Raw genomic sequence first — 15,981 nt, 5'->3', positions numbered from 1 at the left:
ACCCACTGTAGCTGAAAATGTAATTAAAGCTTTTTTTTTTTTTGTCAGATCACCAGCTGGTTTTCACACCGATCAGCCCTGGAAGGAACAGCTGATTACTGGCTACAGACTCACAGTCTGCAGATTTACAGCAAAACTGAACATACTGTGATCATTAGTATTAATTGTGATTATTTATCTCGGAGAATTAGCTAACATTAGCGCACCGCACTGATATTAGAATCAACCACAGCAGCTGTGAGTCAAGTGAAATGACATTTAATATTTTATATGAAGCAGAATTATGCAATTACCAATTATGCAAACTAAACTTACACTGTGCAGTTTCACAAATCAATTGTGCTGCCCGGTGACAAATGGAATGTATAATTCTGGTATTCATCAGCCCACAATGTATTCCTAAACTCGGACTGCAGGCTGCCAGAGCCCCAAGCCAGACAGCTGGCAAGATACTGGCCAGATATCTCAGCTGTTATTGGCAGCCTGGCAGAGCCGAGGAGATGGTGAGTGTCATAACCAAAAGGGTCATTATAACATCTGAAACTGTGAGTATTTATATCCTAACGAGAAGCAGACATTTATGTGAATGTATAATTAGGAAGTAAAGTCATTGAAGTCGGTGTTGATGTCAGCATTGATAGTTAAAGCTAGCCTATGGCTTCAGTGTTTTGGTTAAAGTTATAAATGTGTGCTTGAGGACTTCTTGTACTGTTTAGTGAAGCAGTCTCATGGAATAATCTGCAATATATCACCTAAAAATCCAAATCCTTGCAGTTCTCTGTAACTTCAAGACTGTTCCAAATCATCATTTTCTACCCACCAGTGACTACTTTAACAGAGCCTGCACCTTGTTTACTGTCTGTTATTTTGTTCTGTTTCTCAGTTTCGCAGTTATCAAGGTGGTCCTGTAAAAACGCTTGTATCCTCAGCCAACCTACCCTGTTGGGTTTATGTAAAAGTTTAATAAATAAACAATTTGCCTTCAGAATTTTTTACTTTACTTGGAGTGGAAATGGCGCTTGTGCACACATGTTCAGTTTCACCATGACTGAGATTTATAAAACAGAAATGCAGTATGGGTATGCATGCATGGTTTATAGTTTTCAGAGAGTTTTGTGCATCTGGCACCAGGTAATCGACAGTTCGTTTGATCGACAGATTAGTTTGGGAGTCCAGTGGCATCTCATTGCTGGCATGGATACTGTACACAGCATATACTATATATATATATAGCTTTTTCTTGTTTTGACGAATTTAGAAAAGCATCCTGAACTACCACAACTGACTTCTTTGAACACACACACAGTGGAAGCAGAGTGTTTCCTCAACCCACCCTCTAGAGTGTAGGGCCATCTTATTGTGGTGGAGAGGTTTACATGCCTTCGTGACCCTGAGAGCTGTGTGGTCTGAAACATTAGCCGTTGAAGGATTCTCCCAGGACAAATTGTTTCCAGGAGAAGAAAGACAGCAACTACTACACTCCGACTGGAGGAAAGAAACTAAGGTTAGCAGGAGATGATGGGCCCGGTGTGATGCCAGTCGTCTGCCAGCAGATGAAGGTGGATTACTTGGCAGAGTGTTGAAGTAAACCAATTTACATTAAAGTGCAGCAGCATTATTCAAGGAGAGACTAATAAAGTTGATGTTAGTTTTCATTTGACGAGATGTACACAATGCAAACACATATCAGGCAATATTGCACATTGCCATTTCCCAATGATGTTGTCATACACAAAGCTATGTCCAGTTTGGTGTGGAAGAACTTGACTGGTCTGCACAGAGTCCTGATCCAATCCATCACCTCTGGGATGAAATGAAACGCCAACTGAATGGGAGCAAATTGCGTGTTACTGCAGAGCAAGCAAAATACAAGGCCATATATTTAAATGCTGTTATGGCGATGGTGAATGGAGAATGAATGGAAAATATGGTAGGGCTGCAGTCTTTGTTGTTAGGGTAAGGCAATGAATGGAGTTAATTATGTCCTCAACAGGTATAATAATACAAATGTGTGTGTTTGTGTGAATGTGTGTGTGTGCAGTACAGCTCCTGACCCGTTTGTAGCAGCCCTTGGGGGCCAGCAGTCAGCTCCCTGATCACTGCAGCTCGTCATTCCAGCCAAAATACAAGAAACATTACAGTCACGAGTGCACATCACGCACAACAGAATTTACTGTAGGCACAGATCTCAACTTTCAGAGAGATACACAACCCACAGCCTAATGCAGAAACTTCCCAGGCATACACACATACACAAACAGCAGCCTGGGAGCAACTTTCTCACAAACCAACACACACTCTTACAGTGATTTCATCATGCCAGCAAGTCTGGGGGAAACCTCACAGTAAAAGCGCGATGGATAGTAGTTGACAGCCAGCAGGAGACGAGTAACTGTTGGCTGTTTTTGTTTTTGGGGGTTTTTTATGGCGCACTGCAGAGCGGCGGGGAATGTAGGATGGTGGAGTGAATCAGCATGTGTGGTACGTTGGCAAATTGGAAACGAAGGTCATAGATTCACAGTTGATTTCCACTACTGACATTGCTTTAAAGGACACATTAAATGCATTCCAGGTGCGATGAAGTGATAAAGTAGTTTCTTTTATTTCCCTCCGGAACCCATTTTTCCTCATCCAGTTCTACTTGAGTTTGTTGTTTTCTTGCCAAGAAATCTTTTTGCCTATGTTAAAGGAGTGTGAAACTGAAATGGAAGTTTCTTTGTGATATCTAGGTGAGTAAATGTTCTGAATCAAACCTGGTTTCATTGTAGTTCGAAGATTTGGTCATTTTCAGTCCACATTTCAGAAAGAAATCACATCATCGTTCACTCGACACTGTGATGTTACAGCGCTGCTTCAGTACAGTCTTGGATTCCAAGTAACTTGTTGCTTCCAAGTCCAAATAAAAATTTCCATTTTCCGACTGATGAAAATAAAATGAACAAATAATTTCACAGCCTTCAGCGGAGCAGACAAAGAATAGCTAAAACTCTTTAACTACTATAACTAGAGTTTCAAAATGAATTCATTAACACAAAACATTTTAAACACCCAATTTCATCTTTAACAGCCTGTGAGTTAGTACAATCAATAAAGGGTGTTTTTATATGGAAATTGGTCCCCTGTCATGTTTAATTCAGTGTTGTGTGTGATATCTCAGGTTCCCTGCAGAGAAGTAAAGCCTCCTCACTCAGCTTTGAATGCAACCACCAGAGAGTGACTTGATGTCATCTGTCAGGACTCACTGAAGCCATCTGGGTGGGTTGTGTTAGCCCAGCTTCTTATTAAAACCCTTTATGTTGGGATTTTCAGTGTTTTGGCAGGTACATCTATCATGCTTTCATTGGCCTGAGGGATGCTGTCGTATTGATTAGATGACCCACTTCCCTTTTTTGAACCAAGAGGATAACCCAGAAAACTTTCCAACTGCCACTGACATGCAGGAGATAGACATGAACCGGGAACATGATTTATGATATGTGACTGTAACTAAACTTTTAAAGTGAAGGTTGCAGAAGGTTGCGATGTCGTGGTTTCTAGAGCCCCAAACCAACCTTCCCTGACACAAGAACAACAATATCATTACCCTTTTTCCACTACTCTGATTGGTGGGAAGTATTGGTAACCATGTCCCCTCCGTTAACACATCACAACTCTAGACCTTATTTAGCATTCATTCAGACGCTGTAAAATAAGTTAGAAACTGAGCATTAACAGATTTTTCGTCCTCTTGTTTTCAGCAGAAACAAGTAGTGAACACAACACTGACATATCTTCACTTTTTAACCCTCCTGTTGTCCTCGGGGGTCAATTTTGACCCAATTGAAATGGTTTCAAAACAGTATCCTGACTAAGAAATTATGAATTATTTTAAGTATAGTTGAGATCAGAGGAAAATATGTTGATGGATTATGGCAGACTGGTATATGTAAAAGTTTAGTCAAGATAATGTTTTAAAACCATTTCAGTTTTTTTGATGACAGCACATAATGACACCTGTTGTCCTCCCGGGTCAAAATTGACCTGAGGACAACAGGAGGGTTAAGTTGATATGTTGAATTTGTTAGCAACCAGTTGCACATCCAGCAGTTACGGCGCAACATTATCATTCATTTGGGTTCATGTTTCTGCCCATCTGGTGAATGTAAGTCCAATATTCACTCTCTTTTCGCTCTCTACCAACTCCTGGGGGAAATATCTGGCTCTTTAGCTGCTAAATGCTAGAGTATGTTCACCAGCTAGTCGCCAAAAACAACACTATGAGAGCGTTGAGAGTGAACCAAATCAGTAACGTTGCAGCCAGACAGTTACACAATGAGCTGAAATCGCTATAAAGCTCCGTAAAGCTCAGAGGAGCTGCAGAATTACTGATAATTCTCTTCCAAGTAGCTGATTTTCACCAGAAAATTGGTATATATATATATATATATATATATATATATATATATATATATATATATAGATTGGAATATTGTAACAAATTTCCCTGTAAAATTACAGTAAACTACTGGCAGCTGTGGTCGCCAGTATTTTACCAGTGACAGTGCCACAATTTAACAGTTAATTACTGTTAAACTATTACAGTATTATGCTGTAGAATGTGAGGTTGAGGCCTGCAGTAACATGCTATATTTATTACAGTGTTACATTAACAGTTTCTTACTGTAAATGTTGCATATATATTAATGCATATTAATAAAAACAACTATAAATTGCAGACATACATGTACTGTAAATTAAATGTGTCTTCAATCTTAATGGTCCAGTTATGAGATCTAATGAGATTGAGTAATGACTTCAGCTCAGTTTTAAATTGAAAAACGCATAACCCTTTAACATCTAGCACAAGAGGATGAGACAAGTGACAACTTTATGGAACTGAACATTTATTCAAAGGCTTTCAAATATGACATTGTGTTTGAAAAGTTCATTCTTAAGGTTCACACCCTGTTGTGGGAGGGAAGTGTAAACTGTTAAGTTGCTGTTTAGTCATGAGTTTAAACAGCAACTGCTTTGCAAACTACTGCTCAAAAAAACATATAAATAACGAAACTTCTTCAAACTTCTTCAAATGTCCTCTGTTTTAATTGGTAGAAGGTTGACTTCTAGGCTCACAGCTCACTGAGTGAGAAAGAAACAAGAATGAAAACTGAGCACAGAGTGAGAGAAAGAGAAATGAAACAATTAAACAAGAAGGACACTTAAGGACACCTTCATGCAGTGACGTCAAGCTCTTGAGAAAAGTAGTGAAGAGGATTCACTGTGACCTTGCACGTCTTCTTAGGCAATACTTTCCCCTGGCATCTAACACTTGTATGAGTAATTGCTATTGCCTGGAAATCATCTATTATATCTCACATTTTAGTAGAGCTTGGCAACAAACTACAGCAACCTAGCCACAGCTTAGAAACACACTTGGGTTGGGCTGAGATAACAGATATAACCACTTTTTCTTTTGGGGCTCAGTAGCCAACAGATCCAATTTGGTTACTTATTTGAATCAACTTAAATTGCTTTTGATAGGCTTTTATTAATTATGAAAAACAATCAATCAAGTTTATTTGTCACATGTAATCATACAAGGTACAATCACAGTGAAATGTAATCCTGCCAGTTCCTTCAGTTTGTGCATTAAAATGACATCAAATAGAATAGTGATTGCAATAAATATATGCGTATGATTGGGGGGGAGTCTTAAGCTAGGTTTATGCTCGACGCAGTGTCTCCGGCATGAGGATGCACATGTCAAAAATGACATCATTGCATCTTTCATGTTAAGTGCAAAGGCTCCACAAATTGTTGTGGCACTTAGTTTCGCACCTCTGAATTCTTGAAACTAGGCATACACTGCACACGGACACGCGGAAGTAGCTGAGGTGCATTTCCTTGTCGATAGCACGCATCGGCCTCACAATATGGCCATCTCCTTTTGCGTCACCTTTGTAGTTTTAATAACCATAAGCAGATAAATTCTTCCTCAGCTACGACACGTTCCAGGGCAGTGTGTGTAGCCATGTTCTTCCGGTAACGCGCGTTGACTTCATGCTTATTCGCAGAATATTTTGTTTGTGGCGTTTAAGAGAATACTGCAACGAACAACGTGTTGAGCATTACACCTCTGTGCATGCTTGTAGCTTTTGCACCATCTGCCGAGGCCCTGCACCATGGTGTCTTGCACGAGTATAAACAAGGCTGTAGGCAGTTACCTCATTTAGTGGCCTGAGGGTAGAAGCTCTCTCAAGTGGGATAAACAGGGCGATCAGGCCGGTCTAATGTTACCATTCATTGATATGTAGTTCAAGAGAAAACATCCAAAATCCAAACTGATGTGCGAATTGTATGCTATGGGCATCAAGTGATGTGTGTCACATGACGTGATGGTCCACAACCCAACCGGTGTGTGTTGCACTTTCGTTTCATTTCATGCCATGTCATCATCATGTTTGTGTTGAGCTTCAGGCCTCAGCAGCACCTATGATGGTAACAGCACTCACAATGGTAACCGTGAAATCCATCGAAACCACTATTACCAGTATAACTATACCACTATTTTAAAACAGCATTGGCCAATGTCAGATGATATGGTATGTAGATCATCATGATTGATATTTAGTAGTTTAACAAAATGTTTAGATTTTATCATTCAGTGTAACTCTCATTTTACCCTCCATATACTTTTCTTGATATACTTTTCTGCTTATGTGTCATCAACAAGTTTTGGTCTTATATAAGTGACATAAGTTATCCTGAAACAAGAAAATAATATGCATAGTGTGCAGGTGGATGCAGAGTGGCTTTCCACTGGTGGCAAAATAGTGGCCGTGTTTAAATCATTATACAATATCTAAAAATGTTTTCATGGTTCATTTTAAACCATGTTAAGATTATTCCACCAGTTAACTGGGAGAAGTGTTACTATGGTTACCTTCAGTTTAATTTTTAAAATACTTGATACACAATTTCTGTGGACACCCGGCAGCTACAACAAAAACATGTGTTCTCTGGTGTAGACAAAGACTAGAAAGTCATGCTCCTTGTCTTCTGTTGTTTTATTATTAAGTAAGTAGGGTCAATAAACTTACTGCACACTGAAAATGGCCACAGAGTGAAATATTTACACTACTACACAAGATGTCTGCTGATCCTCTGTAACTGCAGATTAATAATGTAGAAAAGCAGAGTTGGATCAGTAGAAATTCATTTTTTACAGACATAAGTGTGGAAATGAAAAATGATAAAGGTCAGGTTGGGGAGATGTGGAAAGCCACACTGGGAATCCATCAATCACTGTGTTTATATAAAAATACAAGAAAAAAACTCTAAGGCGCTCTCTTTTAAAAGAATGAAAATGTCTTGGCATGGTCATGTTTGACTTTTAAACTTTGACACTTTTTATCATCAAGCCTTCATCAGGGAATCAGATCTCATGGAACACATGGCCCTTTTCTATTGGTGTTCCAACAATAGGAATCTTCCACTTGGACATGGTGTTGTGGCCTAGAGAGGATGTAAACATGTACAAACTCCAGCAGATGGTGTCGTTTTGGCTCACAATATTCATCAAAACTGAATTAAAGAGCAAATAGTGAATACAAACTATGGATTTGGCCCATAATATTCATCAAAACTGAGTTAAAGAGCAACATAGCGAATTCAAACTATGGCAATACTCACAAAAAATAAATAAATGTTTATAAAACAGCAGTAAAATCTAGGTCCTCATTTAGTATGGGTGTTTAGTAGCCTGTAGTTTGTTGATCCAAAAAGCTTCCCATTGGTTAAGTTTCCTTTGTCTGTCACCTCAAATGGAAGATGGGATGTGGTCAATGCCAAAGGCTTGTAATGTGGATGGGGTACTGTTATGGCAGTCCAGATAGTGTCTAGCTATAGAGTAGTTTACATTCCCTGTGCAAATGGCATATTTGTGTTCTGCTAGCCTGTCCTGTAAACATCTTTTTGTTCTTCCAATGCAAAAAACTTTGCAACTGGGACATTTTAGCCTATAGATAAACAAGCTTTTACAGTTAATGAAATGATTAATGGTGAACTCCTTCCGAGATGTAAAATCCATAAATGTTTTGGTCTGTATAGCTTTGTGCAGCGGTTACAATAGTTACATTTGTAGGGTCGTATTTTTATATCCTCGTTCCTGAGTGTGTGACACCATTTCCTTCGATTTGGCCTCAAACTCCTTTTCTTGGTCACAAATCCTCCTCACTCATTGGAACTGGCCATAAGGCACATTCTCTTTGAGCCACTTGGGATGAAAGCTGCTGGCGTGTAGTATCGTGTTTCTGTCTGTTGGTTTCTTAAATACAGATATATGCAAAGTCCCTCGATGGTCTTTGAAGATCGTAAGATCTAAAAAATGTATGCTCTCCTTGTTGTAATCTAGAGACAGCTTGATGTTAGAGTTAATACTGTTGAAAAAAACATGGAAAGCTTGTAGCTCTGCCTCTGACCCAGACTAAAACAAACAGACATCATCAATGCACTGACCCCACCAGATAATAAAACTTTATTAACATAAAGTCTTCTTACCCAGGTATACATCTGCATAAGAAGGACTATAGCAAACCCTCATTGCACACCTTTTTGTCTGTTTAAATAGTTTGTCCTGAAAAATGAAAATGTTGTTAGTCAAAGTCCATTCTGTCAGTGACAATAAGAAATCATTGGGTGGCATTTCAGATTCACTTATTAAAAGTGCTGCTAGGCCCTGTTTGTGTTCTATGGTTGTGAACAATGATTCAACATCCACAGTGCATAGACAAGTCTTTGTGCCTGTGTCTTCCAGTTGCTTGATCTTACTGTGCACATCAATAGTGTCCTGAACATAAGCAGAAACGGAAGGTAAAAATGGTTCAATAAAATAGTCAATATACTTTGACACTGGTTCAGTAAGACTGTCAAGGCCTGATATCACAGGTCTACCTGAGGGATTAACCACACATTTTCGGAAGCATGTAGAAAGAAGCCATTCATGGATTTTCGTTATATAGTAATCCTAATTCAGCTTCAGAAATCCAACTATTTTCCTTTGCCTCTATGTGCATCTCTCTTCTATTTGGTTCTTTGAGAGACTTGGTTGGATTATATGTCAGAGGTTGGTAAAACTCAGTGTTATCTAGTTGACATATATGTCCTTACCCCAAACCACAATAGTGCCCCTTTGTCTGCTTTCTTGATGACAATTATAGGACAATGTTTCGGTGCATTTTTGTTCTTGAATAAGTATCAAAATCCACTTTTTTTTTTTACAAATGTATTTAATGCAGCACTTTGAACCGAGGGACAAAAGGTGGATTTTGGTTCACTGTGTTGATGCCTATTAACTTGCTTTTGTAATACCACTCCACCGCACACCGCTGGCAGTAATGAAAGGTATCTCATTTCGGCACAAGTTGGTGTATAAACATTTCCATTATAATATGTACAATGAGATCATCCATTGTGTGGCTTACGTGCTCAAACATGAAGGACGGAGTGCTCTCTACTGTACAAGACTCTCCGACAAACATTAGGCAGCAAACGATGTATAATGAAGAGAAAGCAGAGGCATGGATATGCTGCGTAGACTTAATTCCATGAGTTAATATTTCCGAAGTTGTCTCTGTACTTGGTTGCTGCCTCATGTAGAAGGACACACAGTATTTCTGCAGCATTTTTACAAAGCAGCACGCTTACAGTAAGAGATACTTCAACAGTATGAATGGGAAAATTGAACACTAGGATCATAAATCGCTTCTGTTTGGAGACATAGTCTACTGTGTTGGTGAGGACACACACACACACACACACACAAACACACACTCTTTTGCCATCTCCTCCCATCATAGCCTATGGCTGTGTGAGCCCTTTAATATCTGCCTGAATAATGCAGCAGCGTTTCACAAACCAGGAGTCGTTCCCGGCACATTCCAGGCCTCATCGCCTGAGCCCCGCCTGAGCGAGAGGTCTCAGGAATATCCCCCCCCCCCCCCCCCCCCCCCCCCCCCTCGCCTCAATATCTCTTTTCTCTCCTTTTCCTCTCTGCCCTCCACTTCCTATATCTGGTTCTTCTCCCCCTGCTGCTCGGCTCATTATATGCTGCACTTACTGTAGTTCATTACTCGAGTCTCTTTCTTTCTGGCTCTTGGGCTCGTTCCTTCTCTCTGCAAAAAGGTGCGAATGTATATTTAGTCACGTGCACACGCTCACCATCACTCTGATTTCCCTTCTCAATCACCATCTCTCTCACTGGCTCAGGATGTATTAACCTTTTTTTTTTTTTGTGCGTGTGTGTGTGTTATAGTTCCACCAAAGCTACAGTGCATTTTTCCTCATCTGTTGAGGGCTAGCTCTTTTCATTTCCCGAAATGAACAGTTTTCATCATCTTAATCCCCCTGCCACATCTGTTTTCTCACTCTTAAGAATCCTCACAGACTGAAAAAAAAAAACAGGGACAGAGGGATGTGGAAATGGAATTAGAGGGAGACAACAAGAAAAAGGGAGATTGGAGAGTCGGAGAGGAGAAAGAGAAAGAGAGAGAGAGAGGGAGAGCAAACATTACGTCAGAAAGCATTCTGGCTCAAAGCAATAGCATTAGTAAATGATGTTTGGAAAAACGCAGCCAATCTGGGAAGAGGGTGATAGATATGAATTGTGTGTGTGTGTGAGAGAGTGTGTGTGAGTGAGAGAGAGAGAGAGAGAGAGAATTTGTAGGCATGTGAGTCTGCATACCCTCAGTGTTTCTTGTCTCTCCATGGTGGATGTACAACGTGTTTTGAACTGTAGTGCACCTTCTACAGACACTGGGCTGCATCCCAGCTCCCTAATGATATAAGATGCATGTCATGTGGTTGCAGTGTCCCTTGTTTGATTCAAGCTGGGTGCTTGTCGTACACTATCTCATTTGCTCTTTGCAACAACAACGACGAAAAAAAGAAAGGCTCTGTTTTCTTAAAATGAGCTCAGTAAGTAATTAGTAATTCTTAATTTTGACACAACTTGTTTGAAGAATGTCTTATCAGTCTTACCACACTGCAAAAAAATTAATTTCTTCAAACAAGCAAATGTTGTGTACTAAAAGAATCTGAAAAACATAAAAATGACTTAAGCCTCTGACCTTAAAACTTCAGAAAGTCAAGATGAAGGTGCTTGAAGCGACGATTTGTCTTTGAATTTGGCTCCATTTAGGACTTAAGACATAAAATCTCGGGCTTTTTTTTACACCTGATAGCAAAAGGCTATACAAAGAAGCAGATGGGAGTCAGCAATGTAGTCACGGCCACACTCCTTATTTCTTATTTCCTACTATAGAGTGCATTATATTTATTGTCTGCTATTTTGAGTGCCCAAAATAGCAGACGTGTAACGTGATATAAGCACTATATGGAGCCCTTGAAAATTCCCACAATGGAATGAAAAACGTAGCGCTCAAGCAACAAGTACTACTTTCTAGTAACAATCCCGTAACGCAATGTATAGTATTCGATAGATGTGCAGTAATGGATTATGATTCATAAGTGTACAAAATGTTACTTTACCGCTAAACATACTGTAGTAGTAAAGCACTGAGAGTCTGTTATATAGGGAAAACTGAATGAGTGAGTGATATCGGACACAGGAAATGTCTCTACAGTAGTGGTGCATCTCTGAAAACATTCATTACACACACAAGCACCGCCCTCTTAATATAAATTGAATGATCTAATGTAAGTGGTGCTTGACAAGATTATCTCGGATGAGAGAAAATAAGATTTCAAACTTCCTAAAAGAAATATCGTGACTTTCTTATGTCTTTCCTCTTGCAGTGTGATGATCATTTCTTCTTGAAACTGGTTGATTTGTATTTAAAACAGGTTTAAGTATCTCACTGCACTGGCAGAAATATTCACTTAAAACTTTCAGGAATGAAAAATCGACAAATGTATTTTATAAGATGTGACCAGAGATTTTTGCGATGTAGTGTGTGCAGGTGCGTACTTGTGTGTGTGAGCGCAAGTGCTATTTAGTAAGGAAAATGTGTGTGTTTCGGTGCTTTGGCATGCATTTGTGCAAGCCTGAGGGGAGAAGTGGGGAGGAGGGAGGGTTAATTAAAGAGAGTGAATGGAATGAGGGAGTGTGTAATGGAGGGTAGTGAAGGCAAGAGGAAGGAAAGATAGAGAGTGTGTGTCGGCAGTGGTTAGGAAGTGCATGTTTGTGTGTGTGTTGGTGTGTGCATGAGACATTTGGCGAGCTCAGTGACTTGAGGATGATACATTCACTTGCTCTGTTTACATCTCCTTACGTTCCTGTACGCCCAGTCAAGGCCTCAGTTGTATAACTTCCTCGCCGTGTGCACACACACACACCATCCTAAAACACAAGCAAATATCTATCTGCACAACATCCTTCAGTGTTTCCCCTAGGTTGAGTGAATTGGCCTGGCAGGGGTGAGGGCGGGGGGGGGGGGTCGTCAGGTTAGGCTAACCCATTGTTGCTAATTTTGAAGCTAACCCCCAAGCTGCAGCATTTATTAACTGACACACTGTAGTCTGTACTATAAAAAAGACGAGAGAGTGAATGAAGGATGACGGAGGATGAATAAACACACCCACACCCCCCCCACACACACCTCCGCTCGACCCTGCAGCTGAATGCCGCATCGCCTGATTCGGTCTCTGCTCCGCTCACATTCACCGTCACTTTTCTGACGCTCGCTCACTCTTTCGCTTAACTGCTCACTCGCTTACGTACTGCCCTATTCTTTAAAAGGAAGGTTACACTATCTGCGGTTGCCCAGGCAACGACGCAGACATTGACTCGCGTTTCGAAACAGCGCTGCTCAGATGCTCCCAAACGCTATTGATTTCCAAATGAATGGATATTTGGCGTTAGTTTTGGCATTTAAAAAAAAACATTTTTTTGGCCTGGCGGGGGGTACTCATTGGTCTGTACTATTATAGGGGAAACATTGTCCTTGTAACTTACCTGTTGTGACGAGAACATAGATACCAAAATGATCCTCCTGTCTCTGGTGGATGATTCACTCCAAACCCTGACACTCAGCATACTGTATACGGTTTTGAGTTACACTGCCACTTGCATTATCCAGTGATAGATGACTGACCTTTAAATGAAAAATGGCTATTGGCTTATGGATTCATAATAAAAAATATAGTGTCAACGGGCCTTTCCCATGGCTTACCCCAGCAGGAAAAGCACAGGTGTAACTTATAACATTAACAATGGCTCTGATCCATGTAAGTGTTCCAGTAAGTCATGACTGCACAGTGGCTCGGTTCCGGAACCGGAACATATTAATGGAACGCAGCCTCGGTTAATGTTATTAGCTACACTTGTGCTCCTCCTGATACGACAAGTAAAACTGTGCCGTAAGTAAGTTCTGCTCAGTCAGAATACTCTACAAAAGTGGGACAGGCATGCTTCCGACATGCTTTTTTAGTGAGAAATCCTCAGAGAGTCAAATCCACTTACATCTGAGGGGCACAGCTGCTACAGGGTAGGTAAGAGTGTGATGTGCTTCCATTGTACATATGCAAGTTAGTTACTTGCTAACCTTGAAGAGTCTAAGGAGAGGAAGGGTTTTTTCTCTTTTTGTAGTTCATTGGTATGTAAAGCTCTAAACTTTGGTCACTTTCACACCTGTAGTTATATATAAAAGTAAAGTATTAGTCTTATTACATGAGAGCTGTGTCCAAAATCCATTTGTTACTTTGTGCACTATATTTACTCTATGCCATTTTATTTTAATATTAATCAAATAGAAACTGTGAAATATATTCCCAATATAGTGACCTCAAGAACTTGCACAATGGAACAAACATAACATAACACTAACATCCCATTATGCAATGTGTTTCTTATGTGTAAGATGTGTAAACTACAGTTATGAGACACTGTACCTGTCAGCGGTAATGCAAAATGATGATGATTCATACAGTCTGTGTCAGAAATATTAATTTATTATCTAGTAAACTACTGAGTATTATATTAGGAGGGAACATAGAGTGAGTGAACAGGGGAGTAAACAAAGCAGAGGTCACATGATCTGACAGGGAAGTCTTTATTTAGACACTTTTGGTAACACTTCATCAAAATGCCTGCCAGGAAGTCATGCTGCACTTCTGCATGCTTGACCCAAGTTACAAAAAGTTTACTCATATATATTAAAACTCTTAGAATTTAAAAAACCGAGCTTTTAATATGAGACATAGCATACTAAAGCTGTGTTTAGTTAAAACCACTATCCAACAACCTCCCTGTGAAACACCTGCTTCTCAATCCAACAAGTGCATTAAATGAATTACACTTTCATATGTACTTATTTCAGTCAGAGACACTTCTTTCATGGAACTGACTGTTTACATCAAATTTAGGGAAAAAGTCTCTACTCTCTGAAAGCTAATCAACCATTAACAAACACAGTCTGAATATTTGGTCCCTTAAGTCAACGATATTATAAAGCATTGGCTCAATAGGAGGAGGTTTCGGTGGTGGATGGAGCTGTTAGCATGAGGCTATCAACAGAGGTAATAAGTAATACCGTTATAAAGGCCACCTCACACCTGTATGAATATGATTAGACGTTACTAGTCAGCTGGTGGCCAAGCAGCTGATGAACGAGCCCCTGATGGTAAAGCATGAATGAAGAGGCTGATACAAGCCAGCGCTCTGTTTGATATATATTATATGCCCGGCAAATTAAGCCACAAAATATTTGTGGGGGCACTGTATCTTCTTGAAAATTTCTCATCAACACCAGACATTTATGTCTTCTCCTTTCGCTGAGCATACATATACTGAAATTATATTCTATCCTAAATGTATTCGGCTGGTGCAAAGTTGTGCATACTGCATGCACTGCTGTATTTCTTAAAAGATACCCTTGATCTGTCTCTCTCTCCCTCTCACACTCGCACATAACCACACACACACACACAAACACACACAGAGAAAAATCATTATTTGCAGAGGAGCTGTACAGTAAAGGGACCTTTAGCCCCCCTGCTTGTTATGAAGCCAGGAGTCGTTTGCCGCAAACATACAGAACAAGACGCACAGCAGGTTGCTGCCTGTAATGATGGTTCGCAGGGTGGACGCTGTACACACACCGCTGATGGCTTTTCTACATGTGTCTGTGTGATGTGTGGGTGTAATTGCCTGTTGTGCATGTGTATGAGTGTGTGTGTGTCGATGTTCACGCTCTGTTTCATGCACTATGTTCAGTTATCCATGTCTTTGATATGCTGATATGTATGCAGTGTAAATTTGTGTTGTTGTTGTGTGTGTGTGCGTGCGTGTGTGCGTGCACGCGTGTGTGTAGTAGTAGCGTGTAGCTGCAGATTTATAGGCATGCCTCCATGCTCTCCAATGATGTGGGACTGAGCCATGAATCAGCTCAGCCTGTAATGAATTCTGATGGCCCACAGGAGAGGAAGAGGAGGAGAGAGGGGAGGAAGAGGGGAGGAAGATGGAAGAGGTGGCGTGGTGAAGGAGAGGAGAGATGAAAGAAAGGAGGAGAGGAGGCGAAGGAAAGAGGGCAGGAGCGGAGGAGAGGGGAAAGAAAGGAGGAGGAGGTTAGAAAATCGAGAGAAAGGGAGGGAAAGAGTGAGAGGGTGAGATGTGGGGAGGAAGGAGGCACATTGCGGAGCAGTGTGGGTTCATTGATTGATGAAAAAAACACAACTCAGTCCTCACACTCAGGGTTCTTTAAAGGAAAATACCTCAGTTTACTCTATTCCTTCTACAAATCGCACTGAAATATTTGTTATTACCTGAGAAGCTGACATTGTGTAACTTTAAACATCTAAACTCCATGGTAGAGTAGTCTTTGAATCAATGGTGAAACTGCATCACATCTGCATTTTAAAACAAAAGAAAAGTAGTTCCCACCCACCATTGTTATGAATGAATGCTCATATTCAGAAAGCTCTCACAATCTGAAATCTAAAACAAATGTGTGTGATGTTGGGTGAAAAGTAAACATATGACCATAC

The 15,981-nt window shown here is 40.3% G+C and overlaps 1 long non-coding RNA gene across 2 annotated transcripts; it reads right to left on the bottom strand.

Annotated features, from left to right (window-relative positions):
• Positions 1-10,005: 10,005 nt before the first annotated feature.
• LOC121913776 lies at positions 10,006-13,202 on the bottom strand. Of its 2 annotated transcripts, none has more exons than XR_006100375.1 (3): positions 13,170-13,202; positions 12,953-13,091; positions 10,006-12,337 (listed from the first exon to the last, which is right to left on the bottom strand). It is a non-coding gene; the product is annotated as an uncharacterized LOC121913776 (long non-coding RNA). The 2 variants fall into 2 exon arrangements; XR_006100374.1 differs by having other exon boundaries at positions 10,006-10,423; positions 10,721-12,337; positions 12,953-13,181.
• Positions 13,203-15,981: the final 2,779 nt, after the last annotated feature.

The sequence above is a fragment of the Thunnus maccoyii genome, chromosome 15, assembly GCF_910596095.1.
Source record: "Thunnus maccoyii chromosome 15, fThuMac1.1, whole genome shotgun sequence".
NCBI classification, from domain to species: Eukaryota; Metazoa; Chordata; class Actinopteri; order Scombriformes; family Scombridae; genus Thunnus; species Thunnus maccoyii.
The sequence above is the reverse complement of the archived record's forward strand: the minus strand, read 5'-3'. Positions and strand labels throughout refer to the sequence as shown.